The sequence below is a fragment of the Ammodytes marinus genome, assembly GCF_949987685.1.
Source record: "Ammodytes marinus genome assembly, chromosome: 25".
NCBI classification, from domain to species: domain Eukaryota; kingdom Metazoa; phylum Chordata; class Actinopteri; order Uranoscopiformes; family Ammodytidae; genus Ammodytes; species Ammodytes marinus.
In genome coordinates this window covers 1,644,787-1,651,847 of record NC_137229.1, presented here as the reverse complement: position 1 = coordinate 1,651,847, position 7,061 = coordinate 1,644,787, and positions in this window count along the sequence as shown.

Sequence of the window (7,061 nt, the reverse complement as noted above, 5' to 3'; positions counted from 1 at the left end):
CCAGCCGCTGTAAACAACAACAGTGACAGTCCAGGAAGATTTCTAAATTCAGTGTTCCATGGATGAAACATAAGTTTGTTTATTCAGTTGAGATACACGTTTCGTACCTTAGAAAATGTTCAATTCTCAGACACACCCAAAGTTACTTATTTGCGAGGAGGACCAGAGTCAGTCAATGCCATCTTTTGACTAACCTTCACAATTATTTTGACTTCAAATGGGATGCTATATCAATGCTTCAAGTGCCATGTGTTCAATGTTAATGTACTGGTCCTTTTAACCCATTGACGCCTATCACAATCTAGGATACATGTCCTTATCTCCGTAGGGTTTTCTGAAAAAAAAAACTACGAATTGTCAACGTTGTCTACCAAAACCTATAATATCATATCTAAGCCTCTGTAGCACATAGAAACATCTGTCGCATAAAGGATAAACTGTGTTCTTGTGTTACACTGTTCAATAAGGTCAGTTTAACTAGGAGAGTTTGAGATCTTAGCAGACCCCGTCCCCACACTGGCGTCTCTGAAGAATCTGCCCGCTCCACGCTGCGCTGTGTGCGTCTCCCAGCGGTGCACAAATACACAGACACAAACGTGCACTCGCGGCGGACGAGCGTTTCGGTGAAATACACTAATACCGTGAGGACCAGAGTTGATATGAATTACGCTCGTTGTTACTGCGTAAGTGACATAACATAATAAAATAAAACACAAGTTATTAAGCCCAACATTGTCAAATCAGTGGGCTACACCTGTTCAACCTGTTCTGTTGGTCCAGAGAGGCGCAGCACGCCCGCTCAGCAGTTAACTAGCTAAACAAATTAAGCTGTCTGTCATCTAATCGTTCAGCTTCGTTTCCCACGAATCATAGAATAATGCATACTTGTATAGTGCTGCTGACTGAGACTAGTGTAGCAGCCCCTCCTCCCTAAAGCAGTCACATACAGACAGAGAGGAGAGGAGGAATACTGAACCATGTTTTGCATTCTTTTAAACTTTCCTCAGTCTTCTGATATCAGAAATAGAATATGATTTAATCTATTGAGACATGTGATTTAAAGTTTAAATGAACAGTTCATAATCCCTGTGTATGACTGAAATGACAGTTAGTGTCTAAAGAAAATTGAAGAAATATGAATTCATACCAGATTAAAATGAATCAAACACAAGAGCTAATGCTTCACTTGTGGACAGCCGAGTCAAGGTCAAGGATGGTTAAATCAAGAATATGTTTATTGTTTGTCATTCTCATACAACTCACATTTCATTTAAATTATTAAATTATATTAGAAAATAAACATGTTATGTTGTGTATTTTGAGTAGGCTACATTTAATGCTTACTCTAAAAGGACATTTCCAAGCTGATATATTAGCAGATATTTAAAATAATGTGACAACATGTCATTTCCACCACTTTTTAATGTGATGAAGGAGCTGTGGTGGAAATGACTGTGGTGGGAATGAAAATGTTGTTGTTATAAATGCTTTTCATTTGGCTTAAATATAACTAGAAAATATGCATAATAACTTAAAGAGTAAAAAACACATGTTATTAGCTAATTCATATCTAGGTCTACACATTATTCAACATTAGTTTGTCAGATGTCATTTTCACCACAGTTATTACCATCACAGCACATATTTTGAAGTAAAAATCATAAATGACAACAAAATAGCACAATTGTTTTAATTATTTTTAAGATTGTTCAGCTATTGTTACAATTAATTTAGAAAAATCATGATTGTACCATGTAAGTAATTGATTGAAAGACTTTTTGGTGGAATAGATTTTCATCTTCACAATGGGAAAACATTATCTTTAAAAATTTGGTCACATCTGTCTGTGGAACTAAATTAGATATTTTGAAGACACAGGCTAAGTTCATAGTTTCCACTGGTTGTTCGAAACAATATGGCAAAAATGATGTATTATTTAGATAATTTCAGCACAGCCACTATCAGGATTGTTTACAAGATAGAGAACTGAAACATATAGCTATCAATACCTATCTAAAAATAATGTGTTAGATATTTTAAAACTTTCGACACCACAAGTGGCTGTAGTCAAAGAGTTACCCTTACATTATTCACAAGTTTTCAAAATCCTTGAAACAAGATTGCTTTTCCCAGTTTTTTTCTTGAGTTTCCTCTCTGCCAGTTGAGAGAAGTGTGGTGCACAACCCACACAAGATGGCGGCCCCGTGTGCCGCGGCTGAGACGGGCGTGTCGTATCTAGTGTTATATATATATAGGCTAACACTAGATACGACACGGCCGTCTCAGCCGCGGCACACGGGGCCGCCATATATATCCATATATATATATATATATCCATATATTACCCAGGGGGCAAAGTGATTTTATGGACATGGAGCGTTGTAAAAGGTTGTTCACCAAAAATGACATCTAGGACCTTCCACGATCACAACCTGGGTGGACAACCTTGTCAACAAGCTGCTGGAAAGCTACAGCGGGCCGACATAGCAAATCAGAACCACTGTTTAAGCGAATGGGGGTGAATGGGGATGGGCTAATGGGGAATTTTTTGAATTTATAGATATCATTATGAAACTTTGCCAGTTGATTACTGACATTAAAACAAAAACTTTTCGTATTACAGTATTTTCCAAAATGTTTAAATAAATATGAAAAATCATCAATATCTTACTAATGATGCGTACATTTGCATAATCTGCAAATCCCCAAAATCTAGATGTTGGAAGAAAACAAAGTCAATTTGTTTTTAAATTTTGAAAACAAAACAAGTGTCCAACTGCCTGAAGCCTTTCCTAATCACAGTTCAAATTTGATCAATAACCCATAGAAAATGTATTTTTTACACAGTTACATTTCATGTGCCATGGACCAAAAGTGTCCTTTTGGAGTCTCCAGCTGGTATTTTAGGAACGGCTAGACATTCCCTTGGAAAAAACAGTGTAAAAAAATCATTTTCTATGGGTTATTGATCAAATTATTAGGAAAGGCTTCAGGCAGTTGGACACTTGTTTTGTTTTAAAAATGTATAAACAAATTGACTCTGCTTTTGTCCAACATCTAGATTTTGGGGCTTTGCAGATATGCAAATGTACGCATCATTAGTATGATATTGATGATTTTTCATATTTATTAAAACTTTCTGGAAATACTGTAATACAAAAAGTTGTTGTTTTAATGTCAGTAATCAACTTGCAAAGTTTTATAATGATATCTATAAGTTTAAAAAATTCCCTATTTGCCCACCCCCATTCACTTAAACAGTGGTTCTGATTTGCTCTATGTCGGCCCGCTGTAGCTTTCCAGCAGCTAGTTGACCAGGTTGTCCACCCAGGTTGGGATCCTGGAAGGTCCTGGATATCATTTCTGGTGAACAACCTTTTCCAACGCTCCATGTCTGTTTTTCAATAAAAAGGGGTTTTGCCCCCTAGGTGTATATATATAGCCTATCCATGCACGTAACTCCCTCCTTTAACGGATGGTAAATGGTAAATGGACTTGTATAGCGCTATATCTCCATTTATCACAGACTCAAAGCGCTTTACATTGTTTTTGTACACATTCACCCAGTCACACACACATTCATACACCGATAGCAGCAGCTACCACGCAGGGTAGGCTTAGCACTACGGTGCTAAGTTAACTAAGCTAACTATCGGGAGCAATTCGGGGTTCAGTGTCTTGCCCAGGGACACTTCGACATGTGGCGGGGAGACGGGGGATCGAACCTCCGACCCTGCACACCAGAGGCGAGATCCCTACCCACTTCGCCATCTGCTTTAAATCGACAATAACAACGAAGCTGTACGAACCTGCTCTGTGTAGCCGGATTTCAGGCTTCAAAACAGCGTCCAGTAGGTTTTTTTGTCGGTCGATCTCCTCTTTTAAACGACAGCGTTCCTCCTCGTGCTCTGCTATGGTTCTTTCAAACAGCCCAAATATGGTTCTTTCAAACAGCCCAAATATCTCTTCAGCGGCCGCAGCTAGTTGCTGCTTCACCAACGCTCTCACCATTTCCGACATTTTCATATAGTAACACTCGACTTTTTCTGCACAAAATCCGTCACAAACAATGTATTTCCATCAAACCGTCTCTCTCTCCCGAAACACAACAGACGCCATTTTGTTACAAGTTAGTCCGAGTGAAGGGGGGTCAATCATTTCCGGAGCGGGAACCCTTCAAAATAAAAGCCTTCTCCTTACTCTGCAGTTCTTCTTCTTCTTCTTCTTCTTCTTCTTCTTCTTCTTCTTCTTCTTCTTCTTCTTCTTCTTCTTCTTCTTCTTCTTCTTCTTCTTCTTGTTTATTTACGGGTTACACAACCATAGCTTTCTTTGGTGCATACCGCCACCGACTGTATCGGAGTGTGTAACAAAATTATTTATGTCATTTTACAAGAAAATAAAAAAGTAACTAAATAAATAGAAATAGAAATAAGTGGACAAAAAAAGGCGGCGGGGGGGGGGGGGGGGGGGGGGGGGTTAGGCTATATAAATACTTTATCATTTTAAGTAATCCTGTCTCCTTTAAGTATTCGATCACTGCCTTCTGAGTTAGTTATAAACCCTGTCCTGTTATTCCGAGGATGTCACCCAGACTCGACACTCTTCCTATACAGATCCTTCTCATATAATTAGCATATTGTGATAAAGTTGATTATTTTCCATAATGTAATGATAATAATTGAACTTTCATATATTTTAGATTCATTGCACACCAACTGAAATATTTCAGGTCTTTTGTTGTTTTAATACTGATGATTTTGGCATACAGCTCATGAAAACCCCAAATTCCTATCTCAAAAAATTAGCATATCATGAAAAGGTACTCTAAACGAGCTCTTAACCTAATCATCTGAATCAACTAATTAACTCTAAACACCTGCAAAAGATTCCTGAGGCTTTTAAAAACTCCCAGCCTGGTTCATTACTCAAAACCGCAATCATGGGTAAGACTGCCGACCTGACTGCTGTCCAGAAGGCCATCATTGACACCCTCAAACAAGAGGGTAAGACACAGAAAGAAATTTCTGAGCGAATAGGCTGTTCCCAGAGTGCTGTATCAAGGCACCTCAGTGGGAAGTCTGTGGGAAGGAAAAAGTGTGACAGAAAACGCTGCACAACCAGAAGAGGTGACCGGACCCTGAGGAGGATTGTGGAGAAGGGCCGATTCCAGACCTTGGGGGACCTGCGGAAGCAGTGGACTGAGTCTGGAGTAGAAACATCCAGAGCCACCGTGCACAGGCGTGTGCAGGAAATGGGCTACAGGTGCCGCATTCCCCAGGTCAAGCCACTTTTGAACCAGAAACAGCGGCAGAAGCGCCTGACCTGGGCTACAGAGAAGCAGCACTGGACTGTTGCTCAGTGGTCCAAAGTACTTTTTTCGGATGAAAGCAAATTTTGCATGTCATTCGGAAATCAAGGTGCCAGAGTCTGGAGGAAGACTGGGGAGAAGGAAATGCCAAAATGCCTGAAGTCCAGTGTCAAGTACCCACAGTCAGTGCCTAGCCCTGTGTTTGATTCTCAGGTTTATAGTTGTATGGCTCAAAGCTTCTCTCTTTTCTCAGATTCCAAATCAACCGGCCTCAACCAAAAATAGGATCATATAAACCTCGGCCAACGCGACAGGTGGTTGTGGACTGGCCGTTGGTTGCCAGATGGGGGCGGGGGGAAAATTACCCCGGAAATCACCACAGGAATGCCTAGGGATACCCTTACAACCAACGGCACAAAACACTTACACCACTTAAAGAACCCCCACCAGAGACCAACTGTGACTCCTCTTGGGATTCCCTGTAAGAATGGGGAATCCCAAGAGGGGACACAGGTGGACATACAGTTGGAATAAGTCACACTAAAAGGAATAAATCGATCAAAAGTCAATCAATCAATTCCCACAGGAGGGACTAATGTACACTAAAAGGAATAAAAACTATTCCCACAGGAGGAATAATTAACACTAAAAGGAATAAAAACTATTCCCACAGGAGGACTAATGTACACTAAAAGGAATAAAAACTATTCCCACAGGAGGAATAATTAACACTAAAAGGAATAAAAACTATTCCCACAGGAGGACTAATGGACACTAAAAGGAATTAAATCGATCAAAGGTCAAAGGTCAAACCCATCAATCAAATCAAAACCCTTTGATCTGACACAAGGTGCTGTATTATACTCTCTCTGGTGAGACAGGTTCCATACCCTCAACACAAGTACTGCCCGGGCAAGCACTGCTCATACGTCAGAGAGACTAAGGTGGGTTCACATTTGACAATGGACAGCAGTTTCTTTTTTGTTTTACAATTTTTTGGGGGCATTTTTCAGGCTTTATTGACAGTTTGGAGAGACAGAGATGAAATGGGTCAGAGAGGGGAATGATATGGTGTTAAAGCATTTTGTGTTTCAGAAGGTGCTACTATATAGATAAAATATTACTTACTTTTAAAATCAAAAGTAAACTTAGAGGTTTCACTACTGGGCACGTAATAAATGTGTGTGTGTGTGTGTGTGTGTGTGTGTGTGTGTGTGTGTGTGTGTGTGTGTGTGTGTGTGTGTGTGTGTGTGTGTGTGTGTGTGTGTGTGTGTGTGTGTGAGTGAGTGAGTGAGTGAGTGAGAGGAAGGAGTGAGTGAGGGAAGGAGAGAGAGAGTGAGTTTGTGTGTGTCAGTGAGTGAGTGTGTGTGTGTGTTTGCATGCGGGCGTGAGTATGTGTATGAGTGAGTGTGTGTTTGTGCATGTGTGTGTGATTTGATATCTGTTGCCCATATCCTCTCTAGTCACTGCTGAAGTTATGACTTAGAATCTAACCTCGGGGGTGTAGTGGTTAGAGCCCCCCCCCCCCTCCATAGAGGCTCAGTCCTCTTCACAGCAGACCCGGGTTAGAATCCAGCCCGGGTCGTTCTCTGCATGTCATTCCCCTCTCTTGACCCATTTCATCTCATCACACTTTAAATAAAGAAAGAAAAAATGCCTAAAATGGAACCTGTGTGTATCTCTTCAGGCTCTTAGGCGCATGAACATTCACCCATGTGTCGCTCTGGCGTGCACCGGCAGTGAGACCATGGAG